The following is a 21,731-nucleotide window of genomic DNA, read 5'->3' as shown; positions in this document are numbered from 1 at the left end:
GTCCGCCTGCAGTGCAGGAGACCTGGATTCAGTCCCTGAGTTGGGAAGATACCCTGGAGGAGGAAATGGCAACCCACCCTAGTATTCTTGCCTGGAAAAACCCTTGTGGGCTACAGGCCATGGGGTTGCAAAGAGTCAGATACAACTAAGCGACTAATCCTTGTGTCTTGTGTAAAGGGTAGGCAACAATTTGATTGACAAAACTGGAGCAGTATTACCAGCAGAGGACCTTTCAGTGGATGAGTGAATAACTTCAAGAAACCTCGACATGGACTTCCCAGGTGGCATGGGTGTGGGGGGGTGGGCAGGGGGAATCCACCTGCTAAGCAGGAGATACGGGTTTGATCCCTGGAGAAGGAAATGACAACCCATTCCAGTATTCTTCCCATGAACAGAGAAGCCTGGCAGGCTACAGTCTCTGGAGTCTTTTTTGGAACTCCAGGCTCCATAGAATAAATCACTATGCAGGCAAAGGAATCACCAGGAGTTGTAGAGAAGTAGTGAGGAATTTGGAGCAGAAAGCAAACTAGGATGTCTTAGGGCAAAGGGAAAAAAAAACGTAGCAAAGAAACTGACCTAGATACTAAAGGATTCTGAAAATATAAACCACATATGAAAGTTTATGTGTGAGTACATCAATTCACACATTTAAGTACCAAAGTTGCACCCAACCTGGTCAGAGAAAAGAAGGAAAACAAGGAATTTTAAACCACTGGGCAAGGGAGAAAACTAACATTTCTTGAGTATCTACTATGCATGTGCAAATGAAGGTTCTTGACAAGAGTTTTTATCCTGTCAACATCTCTGTAAGGACTGTATTGCAATACTGTGTGCACCCAGAATGTTGCACAGAGTTTGATTCTTTGATTCACTAATTCTTATTCACGAATCAAGACAGTGTAAACATAGTTTCTCTAAAAGGAACTATATGGCTTCTTATGGATCTCTGCTAGTCCCTACAGACATCTACGATATTAGCTATAAGTAGTTTTGTGTCGATTGACTTGCATTTTTGTCTCAGGCACAAGCTGTGAGCATCTTGTATTTCTGAATCTGTAGCACCTAGCAGAGGGGCTGGCACAGAAAGCATTCCGTGAATGGGTGCTGATTGCTGGTAATGAATTCAGGATCTTAGTTCTTCCACTCTCTGGAGAAAGATCAAATCCGTTTGGATGGTTCCTTGATCACTAGCCTGCTTTAGTCATTTTCAGGTGCCATGGCGAGATGTCTTGCTTTCTGAAGGTGAAGGGGCTCAATCACCTGCTGACTGTTCCTGTTGTGCTGGTAGCACTTAGGGTAAAACAGCTTAAATAATATTACTGAAGTCAACTGCCTTTCATCTGCGGATCAACGTGGCAACATTTATCACCTTCTCAGCCAGGAAAAGCTTTTATCGGGCTCAGCTAACAGCTCGTATTAGTCTCTTGCAAGGACTTGCCACATTGCCTTTAAACTGAGATGCTGCAGAGTCAGCCCCAGAAGTAATCCAAAAATGTGGAACCTTTCCTGATGATTGTCAGAATAAATAGCTTATTCAGCCCCATTCCAGATAAATTCAACAAATTGTTTGGCAGTGGTGAAGAGGGTCATCAGCAAAGTAGGCTGACCCTTCTGTGGGCAGAATGACTGAATATTTTGCTAATATTGGAAGAATTATTTTCGTAGGCATCAAAGCAGAATTTCTTTACTAGGGATTAAACGTCTGGACTTCCTCAGCATTATTCTCTGCCAAGACCTGAAAAAGGAGACATTGACCTCCCAAATGGCAAAAGATGCCGGTACATTTAGAATTGTCTGATCAAAGACCTAATGAATGAATTCTCTGGTGTTTGCATCATCATAACTTAAAAACTTCATTTCCCACTCAGCAGATACCTGCCTTTCAGCTGTGAGTAGAGTCTGAAAAGGGCTGTCCTTTGAGAATGAGTGATTTATTCTATGTGAATGTAGACTACAAATCCTTCGTCTTTTTGTCTGGTTTCAGTAACTGCTCCAAAGGAATTCTTATGATTAAAATAATTTATATTTTTGTTAAACTGAGAATGCTGCCTCTGGATGCCAGATGTCAGGCTTATTTTATAGGTTTGTGTCCAAACACAGACCTCTCTTGTCTGGGCCCCATGAAGGTGCCACGACTTCACAGCTGGGATAGTTCTATGGGAAGTGTCAAAGGACTTGGCACAACCAGGTGGACATCCTGTGACACAGACCGAAGGACACTTTCTTTAACCTGAGTCGTGGTTGGAGTAGTCGTCCTGGCTCTGAAGGAAACTGACTGCCTTGGGCAAACCTTCTCAGCCTTCAGCTTGCTTCTCCTTCTTCTTAGTGGGAATGATGTTGCTGCCTTGCTCGGCCCTCGCTGACACACCCAGGACAAACAGCTTTTAAGAGACACATATTAATGTATAGATTTAGCATTACTAATGGTAAAATGCTAAATCTATATTGATGAATCACAAAGGATGTCATTAAAATGTGTTCCACCATAACCTGTATACATTTTAAAAATCTATTTTCACATGGCATCCTTTTTCTTTTTTTTTTTTTTTAGAGTATAACAATTAAAACTTTTAATGCACACAAAATGATCCTACATATTGTTTATGGGTATATTATATATAAACATATGAAAACTAACTGAAAAAACAAAGTTCCTGGTACCTAATGGATGGTTGTGAATGGTAGTCACATGGGAGTCTATAGCTTTGTATTGTTTTATTATAAAAGTTTTAATTATTAGCTTACTGCTATTTATTATTAACTATAATTAATTCTGAGTGGTGAGGTTATTTTTCAATATATTAAACTTTTATATATAAAGTCACTTCTTCAAACATAGGAAGCTCATTAGATGTACTTTTCATTTGTAATTCCTCAAGAGTTTCATACTCCTCATTTAGATTTTAATTTGTTTTCCTATTTTCTTTTTTTTTAATTTTATTTTATTTTTTAAACTTTACATAATTGTATTAGTTTTGCCAAATATCAAAATGAATCCGCCACAGGTATACATGTGTTCCCCATCCTGCACCCTCCTCCCTCCTCCCTCCCCATACTATCCCTCTGGGTCGTCCCAGTGCTGGGGTTTAGCTGCTTTACAATGTTGTGTTAGTTTCTGCTGTACAACAAAGTGAATCAGCCATATGTATACATATATCTCTTCCCTCTTGGACCTCCCTCCCACCCCACTCCCCATCCCACCCTTCTTGGTCACCACAGAGCACCAAGCTGAGCTCCCTGCACTACTCATCAGCTTCCCACTGGCTATCCGTCTTATACATGGCAGTACACATACATCAATCCCAGTCTACCAGTTCATCCCACCTGTCCACCTGTCCTCATGTCCACCTGTTTGTTCTCTATGTCTGCGTCTTTATTCCTGCCCTGCAAATAGGTTCATTTGTTCCATAATTTTTTGAGAAGGCAGTTGGCTCTAGTTTTCATATGAAGAAAGAGAGACGAAGCATATTGGGCATTAAAGAGTATGGTAGGTTCACACTGTGATGCAAAGTATTAGTGAATCTTGGGAGAAGAGAAATGACATATACTGTTCATTTACTGTTACGTCTGCTCACTTTACTGATTCTTCAAATTCCTCCTATATGCTCCATGGAAACTTAAAGGCAGGCACTTTTACCTTCATTTATATATGAGGCTAAGAGGAGCTAAGAAATTTATCCAAGGTCAACACCAGGATTTGAATTCAAAGCTAGTATAACTTCAGAGCTTCTTTGGCAAGATATAAGGTTTCTGTATGCTCCAGATTTACTTGGGTTTGTGGCACTTTTAAAGAAACTACCCATCAGGGAGATACAATAACCTCAACTAATCTTATTTACAGGAAACTGGCCACTAAGTCAGAGTAGCTTAGAGTCCCAGAAATGCAGTATTGTGAATATTCAAGAAATGATCACCAAAGCTACTTTAATTTTCAGAATTAAAAAATTATTCAGTTAACACTTGGGGAGGTTGGGGATTTTGGTTTGTGAGTAAGGAAAAGGGTGTGATGGACAGACAGGACACAAAATACCCCAGAAATTTCGTCTCCTTTTTTCAAAGCTCTAACCACAAGGGCCAGATGTCCTTAAAACAAGTTTGTCCTCAACTTAGTAGAACATTAATTGTGTCTCATTTTTAGCTTTCATATCTGACTTGAATCACCTTTGCAGAGTGCCCACAATGAGCCAGAGGCCCCATAATAATTGAATTCGTCAAGCACATTGTTCATTAATCTTGAAAGAAACCCAAAGAAGCAAGGCAGCACTCCCATGGTCACACCATCGGTACGAACGTCTCCTTCCAGTTGTATTGCTGCCTCCAAAGGGCAGGAAAAAGCATCTGTTGCAGGAACTCCTAAGAGTGCCTTATAACTGATCTCGTTGTTTCAAAGCTCTCGCGCCCTTCGTTGTGCACACATCAGCCAGATAAATCAAATGTAAATCACTTTCTAACAGCACCCCCGCAAAAACTTCCCATCCTTCTCAGTCTAAATTGCAAAGTCCTGGACAGAGCCTGTGAGGTCCTCTGTGGCTGAGCCCTGCTTGTCTCCCTAACTGTATCTCCTGCCTCTTCCTCCTTGCTCACCTTGCTCCGGAGGCACTGACTTTCTTTCACCTCCTTAAACACACAGAACTCATTCCACATTCCAGCTCTTAAACTTGCTGTTCCCTCTGCCTGGACTTCTGGCAGATCTCCAGATAGTAAGCTCCTTCACACCATTCATCTAGAACTTCTGTGACCACGCCAGCTGAGTGGCCTCCTTGGCTCCTGACTCTAACCCCCACTATTTTCTTCACAAATAATTGGATTTTGTCTCGTGTCATTACAGTAACAACACAAGAGAAGACACTTTGTCTGCTTCTTTGTTACATTCCCAGAGCTTGCAGCAGCATCTAACATGCATTTAATACATCATGGCTGAATGAATGTGTGGACGAAGGTAACCTTTAAACCCAAATTTTCCTGAAGCCAAAGCTCAAGCTTTGACCATCAACATGCTGCAATTTTACATTGAAAAATTGAATTAATCTTGAGATGGATTCAGTCTAGGTGAGGCATGGTGCAGAGCACACAGGATACCTGTTTCTTCTCTTCATGTTTATAACTTAGCTGTAATACCAGACTAATCTGCTCTTGAAATAATGGATACTATGAATAAATGGCGGGTGAAAGGAGTGGCACCAGAGGGCATCAAAAGGCTAAAGAGAGTGGTCAGCGAGGACCCAGGTGACCCTCAGAGGCTCCCTAGTGCTTAGGAACTTGATAGAAGGCTCGAATGGCAGATGCAGTTTAGGGATGGGGAAGAAAGGCTCTCAGGTTCTTGGATATGATGAAGTCAGGTGAGCTTGTCCACGAAGAGTTCATAAATGACATGTGTTTTAGGGCTTTCCACACTGGACACATGTATCAGATTCTTTTGTCTTTGGAAAAAAATAAATAAAACCCAGTCACCCATTATGTATAAGTACAATCTCATGAGAAAAACAAGGCCAGCAAGGGAAGAAGAGAGGAGGAAAGGGAGTGAGGTACCCTGTTTCTGACTCAGGGTGGTGGGGGGGGGGGCAAGGGGAACCTGGACCTGGCATATGGTGTCATGTATGATTGCTTCTCTTACCCCTGAAGGTCTCCTCTGTAAGATTCCCCTGGAATTCCATGCTTTCTCCACAGATAAATCACCAACAGGGACTCATGTGAGGAGGCCACCTCTTTGGGGCACACAGAGGGCAGAGCAGCTCTGTAGCATCATATCTGTCCAGGAAGGGGCAGCACAGAGCTCAGGCCACTGGCAGACACACCAGCCATCCAAGGGTTTCTCAGGAGGACACAGATGCCCCTCAGAGGGGACTCTCACCACCTCTAACCATGGCTCCCAACCCAGTGTTGATAAGGAGATCCCAGAGGACCAGATCATCAACTGGTGAAGATGACTTACGATGCTCAGAATTAACATCTGTTCATCCATCCATCCATTCCGTTCATTCATTCAACAAGTAGGTACTCTATACCATGCCAATTGCAGGGGCTATTGTAAGGGTTAGACAGTTTCCTTGAGAAACTCATGGTTGATCCACAGAGAAAACCATATGGAGTTAGTGTCTGAACTCTACTCGTGCTTTAAGCTCAGAGTTGAATAAAATCCTGGCTTGGCCACAAAAATCACACCAAGCCAAAGCAAAACACTTCATGAAGGGAAAAACTATGCTTTACCATTTTTTTTTTCCCCTCTCAGGCTCTTCCCAGAAAGGTGATAATGGAAGATTTGGTCCCAACAGAGCCACAGACAAGGAATTAGCATTTTAAAGTTTGACAGATATTTATAGGCCTTTTGATCTTCTTTCCCTACTCTACACACCCACCCCCAGTCTTGCCTGCCTCCTCCTTCCCCAGCTCCCATATTTCTACATTGTACCAGGTGCAGACTTCAGAAATGATGGCTCCAGGTCCAGAAGTTTCTAGGATATGTGCCCTGGGTGCTATGCTCACAGTCATACAGCTCCTATTTATTAATACCAACTCTATAGCAAATACTTTTCTTTATTTCTGACTCCCACAGGCTCACTGCAAGTTTCATTATTTACCTTTTTAGTCATTGTTAAGGGAGGAGGAAAATGAGGCTCAAGGAGGGTAAGTAACCTTGCCCCAAATCACAGATAAGACATAATGGGGGCACAGTGAAAACTCAGGTCTGTGTATCTTCAAACCTATGACCTTTTCACAAAGCCAGTCTGACTCCAGTCACCAAGCCTGGTTGTTGCAGGCTACTTAGCTGAGGTCCCTCTTAGAAAAAGATGATCCCGCATTCCAGTTTTCTTGCTGGTGTTATTCTGGAAATAGCCCAATAAATGTCACAATTTGATTTACTCGGGACCAACTTGCAGCTGTCTTCCTTTGCAACTCTTCTCGAGCTCTGAGCTTTTCCTTTTCTTCTACTCCTTTTTCACACAGGCCTCTGGAGGCCCAACAGCTGCACGACTTAGTTTGGAATTGCCCTCTGTGGCCCCCACTGGATTTGCTGAACAGAGTCACTCTCTGCCCCCAAAGAAACCCTGTTGGAAACGAGCTCAGAATCTCAGGGAGCCTTATGCTTTCACAGCTGGAAGGAATCCTAGAAGCTATGGAGGAAACAGAGGTTCCGAGAATGACTCATGCAAATTGGCATCAGATTTATGAGAATGCCTGCTGAGTGTTTGTTATGTTAAAAGTGAGAGATGAAAGAGACAAATCACACGGACACCTCCACGTGCTGGGTGCTTTTTCATATTTAATCTCCACTACAGTCCAGTGAGGTACAATTAATGATTATCCTCCTGTTTTAGATGAGCCCTGGTTCAGAGAAACAACTGACTGAAGGTTCCCCTGCAAGTAATTGGAGGACTCGAGATCTGAACCCATGCGATTTTAGAATGACACAGAGCTTTCCTTTCCATGGCAGGAGGTGCGGTTTGCTGAGGAGTAGTGTCCTGGCTGCTGTGACCAGCCTGTGAAACGTGCTGCTGTGCTTAATTCAGAGCAAAGAGCCAACAGGACAAACAGATGAATGCAATAATTTCATAGATTTTGTAAGAGGTCAAGTCTAATCAAAGATCATCTGCCATTCACCAACCAAACATCTGGGTGGTCTTTTGACCAGTAAAGCCTCCCCCAGACACAAGGACCACTCACCCACCTGCAGCCTTGCCCCAGACTTTCCGAGACTGTTACAAATCAGAAGGTTCTGCAAGTTCCCTTCCTCCTTGGAAAAATCCATCCCCCCAACTCTCAGAGAGGAAGCCTTAGAAGTGCCAAATTGGGAGCCATAAGCAAGTCGTCACTGGTGCTGAGTCTTCCTGTTGAGGTTGAGAGATCAGGTTCAAAGCTCAAGCCGCAGCTTCTCCACCTCCCTCCCCAAACCACCTCCAATCCAAAGAGGCAACTCCTTCCCTTCCCCCAACTGCGGTCCTGTAAGCACCGCTGGGCTGTCCTGAGCTAGGGGCCAGAGTGCAGCATCCTCAGATACCAGCTGCACAGCAGAGGCTCTTGGGAAGATTCCTCTCCAGGAAGAATTGGCTACAGAAACAGAGATCCCCACTCCTGAGCACTAGGGTAGACCTGCTGTGGATTGGGTTGTTCCTAAGCAGGCTGTTTCCTGAATAACTCCTGCCAACTGTACAGTTATGGGTCCCCAGTGTTCAGAACAGCATGGGTAGGAGATGACACTGATCCAACAGGTTCAAATCTTACCCAGCAAGCCCTGGCCCAACCCCAACTGCTCTTCAGGCATAGCTCACAACCCGGTTCTCCCAAAACATTTTTCTTGGCCACCTATCCATACTAACCTTCATTCTCTTCGGAAATGAAATATATCTACACATAACTATCAGGAGTATAGCCTGTCATTGGTGGCATTTAGTGGTGCTTCCAGGGACACCTTTGATCTCAACACAAAAGGAAACTCTCCTGCATCTTGATGTCACCCATTCTGGAGCAAAGACTTGACCCCGTCATGGCATTGTTACTGATGATCCTGACTTGGCATCATTTTTGTTAGCTTGCAATGATGACATTTGCTAGCTTGCCAGTGATGACACTTTCTCGTTTTAGAAAGAACAGTGAACATTGTTATCAGTCCATCCAGTAGCTCTTAGCTCTTTTCAGTTATGCGAAACCTTGAAAACTTTTTGAAAACTTTTACCTACCAGTGAAATTTTGGCTCAGTGATAAAGAATCTGCCTGCCAATGCAGGAGATTCGAGTTCAGTCCTCGGGTTGGGAAGATCCCCTAGAGGAGAAAATGGCAACCCACTCCAGTATTCTTGCCTGGGAATCCCATGGACAGAGGAGTATGGCAGGCTACAGTCCATGGGGTCCCAAAGAGTTGGACACGACTGAGCGACTAAGCACAGCACAGCACAACAACTAAAGCAACAAAAAAAGTTTACATGGGAACATAGCAATTATCACGGTGTATTGTATTTGACACCTTTTGAAGCTCATTTCTGACCTCTGTCACACTGCTAACCTCTGTTCTAGAGAGTAAGCACCCTGGTCCGGGGACCTCGTCCAGTTCCTTGTGTGTCTCCAGAGAATAGTGTAGTTTCTGGTGCATAAAAGATACAAATGTGTGTTGCAAGTTGAATGAATTAACTGATCTAGAAGTGAGTATGTGAGAGCAATGCTGGCTTGGTGATACCCCTTGAAGGAGGCCATTGCTCTTTTGGCCTAGGAGGAGTGACCTTGTGTGACGCTGTGCACAGCTCGAAGGGTTGCACTCAGGTGGAAATGAGAGAGGGCAGGACAAACGAGGCTGACAGCATTGACCAGGAAAACACCTTGGGATGGTATGGACTGTCAGAGGTACCAGTAAGTACTCTGGAGAGTGTAGAATTCTAGACCAATTGTTCTCAAATTCAGTTTTCTTAGGACTTAGCTGAAGAGTCTGTTATGCAAACATATTGCTGGACCCCACTGCCATAGATTCCAAGTCAGGTGGCTTTTGAATCACAGAGAAACAGCTACAGATCGGTGAGGGATGTAAGAACTGAAGAAGGAGAAAGAAGGACAATAACATTGTTTGGGGGTGCAGATCCAGCCACCATATCACTGTCAGAATAATGAATCTCTGTCTCTCTCTCTCTGTCTCTCTTACTCTCATTCTGCTGCTGCTAAGTCGCTTCAGTCATGTCCAACTCTTTGCAACCCTACGGGATTTTCCAGGCAAGAATACCAGAGTGGATTGCCATGCCCTCCTCCAGGAGATCTTCCCGACCCAGGGATCGAACCTGCATCTCATGTCTCCTGCATTGGCAGGCAGGTTCTTTACCACTAGCGCCAGCTGGGAAGCCCTTATCTCATTCAACCTCCTTCTTTTAATCTACTGCAGCTATAAGAGCTTCTGAAAGTACATGACACTGTCCAGAGTGATCAAATGGGCAAATGGATTTGGAAACCCTAGGAAGACTCTAGCACCACAAAATCTGTTTCAGTCCTCTGACCAGCTGAGGTCAAAAATTCCCATCCTAGATCCAAGTATGGATGCCTTCAGGCCTTTTCCTATAATCTTATTTCAAGACCCAGTTCTGATGTCACTTTTTTCAGGAAGCCCCTCTTGGTCGTCCAGCTAATATTTATTTCCCTCTTCTCTCTCCTCCATGGCACATCTCTGGTGTCTTTATAATACTTCATAGCATCGCCTCTTTCCTCACATGACTTTTGTCCTCCAGGATGTGCGAGTTGGACTGTGAAAAAAGCTGAGCACCAAAGAATTGATGCTTTTGAACTGTGGTGTTGGAGAAGACTCTTGGGAGTCCCTTGGACTGCAAGGAGATCCAACCAGTCTATCCTAAAGGAGATCAGTCCTGGGTATTCATTGGAAGGGCTGATGTTGAAGCTGAAACTCCAATACTTTGGCCACCTCATGCGAAGAGTTGACTCATTGGAAAAGACTCTGATGCTGGGAGGGACTTGGGGCAAGAGGAGAAGGGGACGACAGAGGATGAGATGGCTGGATGGCATCATCGACTCGATGGACATAGATCTGGGAGTTGGTGATGGACAGGGAGGCCTGGCGTGCTGCAGTCCATGGGGTTGCAAAGAGTCAGACACGACTGAGTGACTGAACTGAACTGAACTGTGCAGTAATAATACCAGTCACTTATATAATCTTTTTCTAGTAGTCATATTTTGTTTAATTGAAATAAATAGATAAAATGATTTTAATAACAAGTTTGATTTAACTCAATATGTCCACAATGTTATTTCAACATTGATAATATAAAAATCATCAACAAAATTTTTTAATTACACTGGGTCTTTGAAATTTGGTATGCGGTTTACACTTAGAGTTCATCTCAGCTTTGGTTACATTTCAAGTTCTATGTGTGGCCACACGTGGCAGGTGGAGGCCCTGTGGGGGAACACAGTCCTGGGTCTCTGAGGGCAAGGTTCTGACTCTTGCCTCTGGGTCTTCAGAAGCAGAGCCATTTCCTGAACCCAGTAAAGGATCATGGAAAGTGTTTTGAGTTATAATATAAACGCAAGTTATAATATAAGTGCAAATTCCTCCTGGAGAATATCCTTTGGCCTTGTATTTGTTTTAAGATACAGCATCTCAAAAAAAAAAAAAAAAAGATACAGCATCTCTGTGGCTGACAGTGGATAATGGGTACATCCGTTTCAGGAAAGGGGAAAGCAAGTCACAGTAGGTTTCATTTAAGTAGTGAGGGGAACTTGCCCGGTGACCCAGTGGTTAAGAATCCACCTTGCAACGCGGGGGGTGCTAGTTGAGGAATTAAGATCCCACATGTTGAGCAACTTAGCTTGCATACCTCTAACTACTGATCTCTCATGCTCTGGAGCCCACGCACCACAAGAGAGCCAACAACAAGAGAGCAACATAACAAAACGAAGATCTTGTGTGCAGCAATTAAGATCCAATGCAACCAAATAGATAAAGGCAATAAAAGAGGAGTGAGTATTGGAAGAAATAGGGGGGCATGGAGCATTCATTAAAGGGAGCTGAAAAGGGCAGTGGAGTCCAGGTGGTAGATACCAGGGAAACTTCCCTGTCTTGCACCGTGGGATCCAACCTAGCAGACAGCAGATGATGGTGCCTCTGAACTGTGTAGTTGATCTCCTTCTGCAAGCTACCTCAAACGGCCTGAAGAGTACTGCATGCCAGAGGATTTGATCGAGGTGTAATGTTATCAGTTGTCTTTAACAAAGAGGTGCAGCGAGAATGTGTTCTCTGTAAAGATCACTTCTGAAAACATGTTGAACTTGTTTATACCTTGGCCACAGGCTTCCCAAGAAAGTTCACTGGCTTACCTCCTAATTTACCCAAAGTTGGTTCAGTGAGGAGAACAGGCTACCACTTTTGTCAAAAAAGAACTGCCTCCAAGGCAGTGCCCATGGATATATGATCACAGCTTTCCAGGAAACAGAGATCTCCTGAGGAAATCAGAGTTCAAGCTCCTTTCTCTAGGTCCTCTGAGGTCAAAAAATCGATGTACAGAGAGGTTCAGGGACTGGAGTCTGGAAATCGATGTACAGAGAGGTTCAGGGACTGGAGTCTGGACACCTCCCTGCAAGTTGGTTGTCATTAGCAGTGTAGTAAAGTTACAAGAGGGCATCTGAGGAGGGCCAGACACTTGGCTGAATTATATTGTTCCTTGATGAGGCTCAGGTTATAGTAGCAAGAGCCCAGACTTTGTAGAGGAACACCCCATTTTCCAAATGCCAGCCTGCCCATTTATTTAGAACATCTATTATATTAGAACTCTTCATTTGTACACTTCCTTTTTGCTTTCCTGGTGGCTCAGACTGTAAAGCGTCTGCCTACAATGCGGGAGACTGGGATTCAACCCCTGGGTCGGGAAGATCTCCTGGAGAAGGAAAAGGCAACCCACTCCAGTGTTCTGGCCTGGAGAATCCCATGGATGGAGGAACCTGGTAGGCTACAGTCCATGGGGTCGCAAAGAGTCGGACACGACTGAGTGACTTCACTGTCTTTTCTTTCTTTGAAAGGACTTTTTGGCGTTTTACGCAAAGCACTGTAACATATGGTTAAGACCTTGGATCACTAGCATGTGACATCCTGCAGGTTATTTTACCTCTTTCAGCCACAGGTTTTCCACTGTGAAGTATGAGTACTAACACTCCTTACCCCCTTAGTGTCTTGATTAAACCGGGAGATGAAGTACTAGTCAAAATGCATGGAAAGTGCTCCATAAAAGTTTCAAACCAACATAAGACAGGATAGTTTAAAGTAGAAAAATGAGCTTAAAAGAGAAGAGAAATAAATATTTCAAGCAGGTGGGCACTGAATACATATCATCACACAATGAGTGATGGGCAGTTGAGGGAAATTAGAAGACAGGAAGACTGTCCTTAGTCCTCAGCTTACATTCTAGTTGAATGGACTCTACCATAGGATGAAAGCCTTGTGTTAGCCTGTGTAGCACCCAGTATAAACACAATACAGGTGACCAGCACCATGGGGTTGAGAGCCAGTCAGAGTAGACCGGAAAAAAAAAAAAAAAAAAAAAAAACAATTAGGATCTAGAAAGGCAATGAGATGGCACCATTCCTCCCAAGCAGGAAATTGTACATCAGCCAATGGGGTGAGCCATCTGTCTTCTGAGGAGAGTGAGAAGGGAAAAGTCCAGACTGAAGGAAGGAAAGTGGTGAGGAGGCAGTAGGAAGCCTTAGTGACAAGTAAGCTGGGTAGTAAGAATATCAAAAGAGGAAACAGACCAAGAGCTCCTCAGCAGGCATCGTCCCCAAAGCAACAGAGAAAGTTGCTAAGATCCGTAAGATGGCAACAGCTTGCACTGTGGGGAAGGGCTGAGAGGGGAGAGGAGGTGGAGAGTGAGAACCCCATCTCCAACCCGACGGTCTGTCCCTTGGCCCAGGCCTGCCCAGGGCTCCCCAGGTCTGCCAGCAACACTCTTCTGCAGCTGGTGGCTCGTGACCCCATGGAGTATAGCCCTTCAGGCTCCTCTGTACATGACATTTTCCAGGCCAGAAAACTAGAGTGAGTCACCATTTCCTTCTCCAAGAGATCTTCCTGACCCAGGGATCGAACTCGGGTCTCCTGCATTGCAGGCCGATTCTACCTGAGCCAATCACAAAGGCTGATGACTGAAAAGCTCGTGTGAGTTCAAAGACTCTGCTTTCCCATCTCAGCAATGTCCGGGAAAGCCTAGTTTGAGACACTTACCTTCTCTCTGCCTGGCTGTCTCAGTTGGACTTGCCAAGCCTGGTCTTCCTACAGGGAGTAATTAGATAACATCTTTAGGATGCTTTGAGTTGTGAGAAGGGAGAACACGGTGCACAGACATACAGGCACAATTATTTCACAGGATTCCATTTCCTCTGTTCTCTTTGCATCCATCTCCTGGTAACAGCTGTCTGGCTCCCTAAAGCCAGCAACAGCTGCAGTAATGAGCCCAGCATTTGAGCCTGTAGATGACACAGGCTCAGCTCCAGGGGTGCAGCTGTTTTTTAAAGCCTGATGTCTCAGCCCTTCCTCACGTCCAGACAACAAAGAGAACCATTCGTTAACACTCCACATTTCAAGTTTTTATATGGGGGGTGGGGAGGGCGGGCACTCCCTTCTCCCTTTCACTAGCGCTGCTGCTGTTGCTGCTGCTTGCTGCTAAGTCGCTTCAGTCGTGTCCGACTCTGTGCGACCCCGTAGATGGCAGCCCACCAGGCTCCCCCATCCCTGGGATTCTCCAGGCAAGAATACTGGAGTGGGTTGCCATTTCCTCCTCCAATGCATGAAAGTGGAAAGTGAAAGTGAAGTTGCTTAGTCATGTCCAACTCTTAGAGACCCCATGGACTGCAGCCCACCAGGCTCCTCCATCTATGGGATTTTAGTTTCTTAATTCTGCCACTTATTGGCTGTCTTGCCAAAGGCAAGCATGAGAAGCCTCTCTGAACTTTAGCTTCCTTGGCTCTCTGTTGACGATGATAACATTACTCACCTCACGAGGTGGTTTGTGAAATTCCAAAGATATAATAGATATGGATGTCTTTTCCATGCTATAAGGCAAAATTTCAGTTCAGTTCAGTTCAGTTGCTCAGTTGTGTCTGACGCTTTGTGACCCCATGAATCACAGCACTCCAGGCCTATCACCAACTGCCGGAGTTCACCCAAACTCATGTCCTTCGAGTTGGTGATGCCACCCAGCCATCTCATCCTCTGTCGCCCCCTTCTCCTCCTGCCTCCAATCCCTCCCAGCATCAGGGTCTTTTCCAATGAGTCAACTCTTCGCATGAGGCGGCCAAAGTATTGGAGTTTCAGCTTTAGCATTAGTCCTTCCAATGAACACCCAGGACTGATCTCCTTTAGGGTGGACTGGTTGGATCTCCTTGCAGTCCAAGGCAAAATTTAGGCATTACTAAAATCCTTGTTTCTGATTTTAGGAAGTAGAAAAATTATTAAACAATACAGGTCAGTACAATACATTTCTGAATTGGGCTGTCCTTATAAATGGTCCTTGAGGAGTGAAGGGAGCACAGAAGTTTTCTGGAGAAGACACTTGGCCCCGGCTTAGAGGAACTGAGAGGTCAAAGGAGAGAGAGAGTCACGTGAGGAACACAGCCCAGGCAGAGCCCAAGAAAAGAAAACTGGTCTAGGGACTGTGTTGGGCCCTCCTGGAGTGGGGCAGAGAATGTGCCTGAGAACCAGGCGGATAGAAATTTGGAAGGGTCAAGATGGGCCAGAACATGAACGGCCTTAAATGACAGGTAGCAAAGTTATCAGGAAAGATTTTCATAGCATGAAAACGTCAAGTCCTGGAGGCCACCCAGGCCTCCTCCTTGCCTCCATCGGTTTCTCTCTGTTTAACAATCTAGACAAAAGGCCTGAGCTGGACGTGCTCTTGGTTTCCTTGGCACCAAGCTCAATAGCTCCTGGAGCCCTGGAGGTCTTCTCTCTTGAAACGTCAGTGATTCCCAGCTTCCCTGCTTATTAAATAAAAAGAGATCACTTGGCTACAACCTAGACTTATCAAATCAGAAGCTTCAGGAGAGGAGCCTGGGAGTCTTCCTTTTAAAAACAATTCTTTTTCTCTCCCCAGGTTACTCTTGTCATCATGGAACTGTTGGAGGTTTGGATGGGAATCATGTGTCCTGAGTGCTAAACACAGAGCCTAGCAAGGACTCAGCAACCCGCCCTCCCTTCCTCCCTTCCTTCCTTTTCCTTCCTGCTTTCTGACCTTTTTTTCCCCTTTATTTTTAAATTAGTGAACTACCTAGATGCTTTGATTCAACTTGAGGACAACTATGATCCCCAAGTCTTTGTCTTCTATATAAGGACCTACTCAGGCCAGCCTTGCCTAGCCAATGCTGTGAAAATCCTGATTTTTAAATTGACAACTTTTTAGTACATGTGCGACTGAAGTAAGCATTAAATTAATAACTTTTTAAAATTTAGGAAATACTGACAACTATAAAAGATGGTTACTTTATAATAGCAGCTACTAATAATTGAATGCTGACTGCATTTGAGGTCAGGTATAATGAAATTTCTCTACATGTATTAATCTTCACAGTGACACTTTGAAGTTATTTGCTGTTATTATTTTCATATGACAAATAGAGAAACGGAGACACAGAGAGATTGTTACCTGCTTAGGATCACAGAGTTACCAAAGTAGACAAGTCAAGTTTTGACCTAGGAAGCCTGGCTGCAGAGTCTCCACTTCTAAGTGTGACACTAGACCACCCCTCAAGAAGAAAGGACGATGAATGAAGAAAATTTACCTTCAATTCCTACCACCAAAAATAACCACTCAAACACTTAGTCATTTTTCTAGGAAAAAATTTAATTGTATTGAAGTATTAATTTCATATATCTTGCCCTAAAATAAGAATTTAATATTAAATTCTATTTCCTATAATATTTGTTTTCCATAAATAGGGCTTTTATCCGTTATACAGAATGCCATCATAAGTCGAGGACATAATTTATGTAATCATTGCTTTGTTGTTAGACATTGATGTTGTTTCTAATTTTTTTTTCTCATAACACTACGAAGAGGGACTTCCCTGGAAATCCAGTGGTTAAGACTTTGCCTTTCAATGCAGGGGGTAAGAGTTCAATCCCTGGTTGGGGAGCTAAGTCCCCACATGCCTCATGGCCAAAAAATCAAAGTGTAAAATAGAAGTAATATTGTAACAAATTCAATAAAGACTTTAAAAATGGTCCACATCAAAAAAAAATCTTAAAAAAAATACTATGATGAACGTTTTTTGCTCATAAACATTTGACTGCAGGTTTGCTTAGTTCTATAGAATGAGGTTCATGTGCCAAAGAGACTTAAATCTCCAATGCATCCTAGAGACTTTAAAATATTTTAAAAGTCTAGTCAGGTTACCCTCCCACAAGCAGTGTGTAGGAGAGACCATTTCCTCACCCTCTTGCCAACTTTGCCCATTTGGGAGGTGAAAAATGGCCTCCCCTTGTCACTACATTTGCATGTCTTTGATTACTATCGAGGTGAACATTTTCTTCTACTTTTGTTAGCTGCTGGTACTTCTCCTTTTGAGAGCTGTTTATTCATGCCCTTGTTCATCTCCCCAGTGGCAAGCTTGTGTTTTTCTTATCTATATGTGATCTCCATAGCAACACCCTTTGACCCATATTCGTGGGAAATACTTTCCTAAGTTTGTTCTTTGCCTCATATCTGCCTTTTAGGTATCAATTAACTTGCGAATATAGAAGTCTGAATTAAAAATGGTCCAAAGGCGGGGTCAGGGTTTCTGGAAATGAGCAGGCTCATTCGAGAGATGTCCTGCTAAAACACACTGAGTATTCATTTCATCCTAGGAGTTTCGGCATCTTAGTTATGGGTACCGGCAATGACTAAAGAAGAAAGGTTGCACTTTTCTGCTGTTCAGGCTGATAAAAACAGAGGGACATCTTTAGAGAACAGCCTCAGTGCAAATTGCTTTCAACTTTTTTGACATGGGTATTAAAATGCCACCCCAAATACCAGTGGTAATAAAGAATCCAACTTAAAAGGGAGAGTAGGTGTAAATGTAACACATGAGATTTTTTTTTTCTTTCTTTCTTTTTTTTTGGATCTTGCTAGACAGTTGCTGAAGAATCAGTGGTGGGGTGCTCAAAGCTGCTTCCCCTACCTTCTGGGGAAAACCTCAGGTTAGTTGTGGGTGATATGAGATTTTGAACCAAGACGAACTGCTTATATTCCCTTGCAGTAAGAAAAATCGACACATTCTGCCCTGTTGCTCTCAAGGGAGAATTAGCTTTACTTCCTCTATTTATGACCCTCTTCCCTTGCTCTGATGTTCCTCCACCCCACACATCGCATTCCCCTCTCTGCCACCTTCCTGTCTTCCACCGAACTGCTTATTTTGTGCAGATGTGGTGGTTGGATTTTTTTTTTCCTCCAGATGAACACATTTAGTCATATGTTCAAAAGAGAAAGCGGCTTATAGTTAGAAACTGTAGGGACCCCACAGGGACATGGCTATTTGGGAATGGATTCTTTTTAGAGAGGGCTTCCCAGGTGGCGCTGGTGGTACAGAACCCGTCTACCAATGCAGGAGACGTTAGAGATGCTCGTTTGATCCCTGAGTGGGAACGATCCCCTGGAGAAGGGTATGGCAACCCACTACAGTATTCTTGCCTCAAGAATTAGAGAAAGCCACACTGCTTTGGCCTCCATCTACATTCATTTGGCAAAAAAAGTTCACCCAACACTTGTCTGTGGAATGGGTTAATGAATGAAGACCTTGAGTTCAGGTCTTCCAAGTGCTGGAGAAAAGAGAAGTCTTAGAGATGTTTGGGAGTGAGGGTGCTACTCTTTCCCACAATGTCACTTAGCCAAGGGGATGGAGGTAAACATAAATTCAGGTCAGGAAATCCTGTTCAGGAACTTCTTGAGAAGTCTGCAAGGGTTTTGTCTTTCTGTCCTAAAGCATTTCTACAGTTGAGCGTCTTTACCTTCTGTCTCTCATCTCTTTTATGAAGTAAACCAAATGATTTCATTCTTTTTTTTTTCCTGCTATTTTGTCCTAATTTAAATATTCAGCTGGTGAAAACCGTTTATGTGCACACGACAAAGTGCTTTGCCATTCACTTACAAGGAAATGAAAACCAAAGTGTCAAGTTTTACCCTTTGGCTTTTCAATGAGCCTCAAACTTAAATCAGGAGAAGCAAAACCTTTTACTATTTATTTCCCTAGTTTGTAGAGAGAGTGATGGGAGTGACGTGGAAGCCAGGCTGGGAAGAACAGCTCCTGGCATCACTGGAACCCTCATGGGCTTCACAGGAGGTTGTGTCAGTGACCAACTAGGAAATTGCTACCTTTATTTCTCTTTACCAGCTCAAGGACACAGGAAGATGTCCTGCGTTGGCAGGTGGATTCTTTACCACTGAGCCACCAGGGAAGCCCAAAGCACCTAGTACCCTGGGCCAATCTCTGGAGCCCTGTATGTACTGCTTACATGATTGAAAGGTACCAGTCAACTTGTTTCTCATATTTACTGAGTTGAAGTTCAAGACTGAGTTCTGGCTTCAAGAGCACTATAAAGACCATCACACTGATGCCTCTAACCCTTCTCAGCTGATTTGGCCAGTGGTGAAAAGTCTGGACCTGAGGTAGCCTGCCTAGGTACGAATCTTAGGGCTACCAGTCATTAGGTGTGGAGTCTTGGGCAGATTGTTTAACCGCTCTGTACTTCTATTTCTTTTTAAGAAATATTTAATTGAAGTATAGTTGATTTACAATGTTTATGTAAAAATACAATGCCTTAATTTCTGCTGTACAGCAAAGTGATTCAGTTAAACATATACATATATATATGTATACTCTTTTTCATATTCTTTTCCATCATGGTTTATCACAGGATATTGAATATAGTTTCTTGGTATACAGTAGGATCTTGTTGATTACCCATTCTACATAAATAGTTTGCTTCTCCTAATCCCAAACTCCCAATCTCTCCTTCCCCCACCCATCTTCTCCTTGACAACCATGAATCTGTTCTTTATATCTGTGAATCTATTTCTGTTTCATAGGTGTGTTCATTTGTGTCATATTTTAGATTCCACATGTAAGTGATACCATATGGTATTTTTTTCTTTCTGACTTACTTCGCTTAGTGTGATAATCTCTACTGCAAATGATAATGTTGCTGCAAATTGTGTCTCAAATTCTAGTATTAGTAAAACAGGATTGGTGATGATCGTGGCACATACTTCACAGGGCTGTTTCAAGGATTAAAGTGAGTTAACCTCTGTTGAGAATCCAGAATAAAACCTGGTGCAGCCTTGGCCTCCAGGCATGTTCCAGCAAACACATCCTCTACAAGCAGCTGGAGTAATGGCTCCGGGGTTCTGCTGGCCAAATCCAGCTTCTGCTTAAATCTCATCATGATGACTAGAAGCTTTCATCATCTACAAGATAGACTCCAAGTGCTTTACCAATACAGACAAGGTCCTCCTCTCCAGCTTTGAAAGGAGAGGGATTTGGGGGTAGAGGATGAATTGGAAGATTGGGATTGACATATATACACCATTGATTCTATGTGAAAAATAGATAATTAGTGAGAACCTACTGTACAGCATGGGGAACTCTGCTCAATACTCTGTGGTGACCTAATGGGAAGGAAATCAAAAAAAGAGAGGATATATGTACACGTACAGCTGATTCACTTTGCTATACAGTAGAAACTAACACAACATTGTAAAGCAACTATACTCCAATGAAAACTTAGAAAAAAAGAAAGAGGGATTTGCTTGCACTTTGGAAAGCGATAGAAGTTCTCCTTTTCAACAAGTGTGGCTTTGTGGTTTTCTGACCAGCTTTGGCCTCCGGTCGACGCCCTGGGAACATGGAACGACTGGTAGCTTCTTGCACAATTTGTGCTCTATCTAACCTCCAAGCAATGACTAGAATGCTGTCCTCCAAACTTTCACCTTGTTAAAAACAAACAAATAAAAGCTCTGCTTTTAAAGGAGCATCATTTTAAGAACCCACAGGAATGTTACTTTTATATATCACATGATACAGAAAACCCTCCAGATTCTTTAATATAGCCCTCATCTGTGTGCAACTGTCTCTAAGACTTGACCCAGGTTTAGTCTGCTCTGATGGCTCTCCTATTGACAATAATGCACATTCTAACCATCCATCTAAAATCCTACATGTGCTAGTACTGCAATGGGGACATACTACAGAGGTCCCAGGGCTGCTTCATACAGTTGTGCAGGTGGCAGGTACCCTATGGTTCAATTTATCATATGGTGTTTTTTTTTTTAATTTAGTTATTATAGTTGAAGGCTAATCACTTTACAATATTGTGGTGGTTTTTGCCATACATTGACATGAATCAGCCATGGGTGTACATGTGTCCCCCTGTCCTGAAATCCCTCCCACCTCCCTCCCTATTCCATCCCTCTGGATTGTTCCAATGCATCAGCTTTGAGTGTCCTGTTTCATGCATCAAACTTGGACTGGTCATCTATTTCACATATGGTAATATACATGTTTCAATGTTATTCTCTCAAATCATCCCACCCTCACCTTCTCCCACAGAGTCCAAAGGTCTGTTCTTTGTATCTATGTCTCTTTCACTGTCTTGCATATAGGGTAGTTGTTACCATCTTTCTAAATTCCATATATATGCATTAATATACTGTATTGGTGCTTTTATTTTTAATTTACTTCACTTTGTATAACAGGCTCCAGTTTCATCCACCTCATTAGAACTGATTCAAATGCATTCTTTTTAATAGCTGAATAATATTCCATTGTGTATATGTACCACAACTTTCTTGTCCATTTGTCTGCCAACGGACATCTAGGTTGTTTCCATGTCCTGGCTATTGTAAACAGTGCTGTGATGAACATTGGGGTACACATATCTCTTTCAATTCTGGTACACGTGTCTCTTTCAATTATGGTTTCCTTGGTGTTACACATGGTTTTATGAGTATTTTTACTTCTCTGTCTCCACCCTTAATGCTCTCAGCAACACAAAGACAAAAGCTCTTTAACTTAACTTTCTGTCCTCAGCACCCAGCGCAGTACTTGGCCTGTAGTATGTATCAAACAAAACCCATAGGCTAATCTGCTATCACTTCTTAGCTCTTATTCCATGCTAAGACCTACTAAGGAATCAAAACATAATTGGGGTAGTAAGTCAGACATGTGACTAGATAACCAGAACATCAGGCAGTTAAGTATTAGCAGCAAATAACTGGGGCCAAAGCTTTG

Source organism: Bubalus kerabau, chromosome 11 (assembly GCF_029407905.1).
Source record: "Bubalus kerabau isolate K-KA32 ecotype Philippines breed swamp buffalo chromosome 11, PCC_UOA_SB_1v2, whole genome shotgun sequence".
NCBI classification, from domain to species: domain Eukaryota; kingdom Metazoa; phylum Chordata; class Mammalia; order Artiodactyla; family Bovidae; genus Bubalus; species Bubalus kerabau.
This window is presented reverse-complemented; position numbering follows the sequence as displayed.